This window comes from Pteropus vampyrus, unplaced genomic scaffold, assembly GCF_000151845.1.
Source record: "Pteropus vampyrus isolate Shadow unplaced genomic scaffold, Pvam_2.0 Scaffold24, whole genome shotgun sequence".
NCBI classification, from domain to species: Eukaryota; Metazoa; Chordata; class Mammalia; order Chiroptera; family Pteropodidae; genus Pteropus; species Pteropus vampyrus.
The window spans coordinates 528,024-530,202 of NW_011888805.1; positions in this window are offsets into that span (position 1 = coordinate 528,024).

Here is a 2,179-nt window from a genome sequence, read left to right on the forward strand (position 1 = left end):
GGAGAGAATTTTAGAAAGATAGGTCGGGGTTAAAGAGATTGGACTTTGATCTGTAGGGGCTGGAAAACAATGGGAAGTTTGCTAGCAGAGGTGTAAAATAGGATAGGCCATGTTTAATAAAAATTGATCTCTCTCGAAGGACTCATGGTTCCCTGAATGACGTATTTATATTTATGTATTTTTGTCTTAAAAATCCTATCTCAGAAAAGAATAGTACCTCTTAAACTCAATGACATTTGAAAAGTTGTGATTTGGTCAGATTGAGATTATTCTATAAATTCACCTCTAATTTTAGGTGAAGATTTTTGTCTCATAATCAAAAATATATTCAGTCTTAAAAGAAAACCAAACAAAACTCTATAATTTGAATTTTTCTATATCCTTATTTGTCAGGATCTAGGTATTATTAATTCAGCTAAGAACAATTGAAGATCATCTCACTGGCTCTCACCACATACCTATAGGTAAATAAGATATAACCTTACAGTAAGAAGTGTACACCTTCCTCATCTGTTATGAACTGAATGTTTGTTCCCCTCATATTCATACGTTGAAGCCCTAACCGCTGATATGACCGTATTTTAGAGATAGATGCTTTATGAAAGTAATTAAGGTTAAATGAGGTCATAAGAGTAAGACCTCAATCCAATAGAATTAGTGTCCTTACAAGAAGAGACATCAGAGAGCTCGTGCTCTCTTTCAGTGCATGCACAGAGGACAGGCCATGTGAGCACATGGTAATATGGTGGCCACCTACAAGCCAAGAGAAGAGGCCTCAGAATGAAACTAAATTTGCTGGCAACTGGATCATGGACATCCAGCTTCCAGAACTGTATGCAAATAAAAGGCTGTTGTTTAAGTCTCCCAGTCAGTGTTACTTTGTTATGGTAGCCCTAGCTGACTAATAGAACATTCACTCAAGCGCTGACATCCAGAGTCAATGCTTATTTTATATGTGGATACTAGGGGTTATTCTAATTAAAATACTTTTAAGGATAGAACGTCCATTCCCCCATTCTTCCCAAATCAAGATTGCCATTTTCTCTGAAAAAGAGATGTTTAGAGCATGAATTGTGGGGAAAAATATAGGGACACTCTTTCTTCCCATTCGGCAGGGTCTCTTCTGTATGAAGTGTGGGAGAATAGGGACCGAGAAGCCACATGGTCAGGTAAACCGAATACATGGGATAGTTACAAAACACAGAAAAAATAATCTCAATTTTAACCTAGCTTCATGAAATCCCAGTTATAGTTTCTTCATAGAGAAATGCCATGTACTGACTCATAAGTTGCTTTTCCTACCTGCTGATCTCCTGGTTTCAGGGTTCAGTGGATAGACTGGGTGTATAAGTGGACAATGGCCAGATCATAGATAAGAGTAGAACTCGGACCTGGAAAGTAGAAATCTGACCAGGAAATCAAGCCCTTCATCTATAAATGCTATAAATGACTTGTAGGTTGCTATCTCTAACAATCCAGGAAGCTAAATAATGACTTCTATAACAATTGACCTTGAATGGCTAGAATTTGATTATTAGCTGACAGCTTCTCTAATTTTTATCACTGCTTCCAACTTGGGATCAGTCAGAGAAAGCCAAATATGCACCCCACACCGATAACATGGATGCCTCACTTCCAGTTAGACCACCTACAGCTTCCTGTGCCCATAGCTTCCATTGGAGCACGTCTGAGGCCCTTCCCTTTTTCCACATAAACCTTCTCAATCTCTCTTTCTTGCCTTTGAGTCTCTGTCAAAATGTGAGTGACGATGGCTCACTCTCTTGTTATAGCAACTCTGAATAAACAGCCTTTGCTTGTTCTCATTTGGCTGGTCTTCATTTATTTCTAGTCTTTTCATCTGTTACCTAGAAGAAATGTGCTCTGAAATATTTTCTCTCATGTTTATGATGAAGACACAGTTTCATTTTTACAATTCCAAGTAAATTGTGAAGGTACACATGATACAGTGTTAACAAACCATGCTAAATTTTTTGTGAAAATATAAACTAATCCCTAGCATGAGGAAGAAGTACACCAAGCCTCATAAAGAGAATGTTACCCTATCTTTTGGTAAATGTGGACTTTAAATATAGCATACCGGGCTCATGTCCCCATAGTGATTGTTCTAAGACAATGATGTGCATACAGGCCCCTGATCACCTGTTCCCGTCTCCCCCCC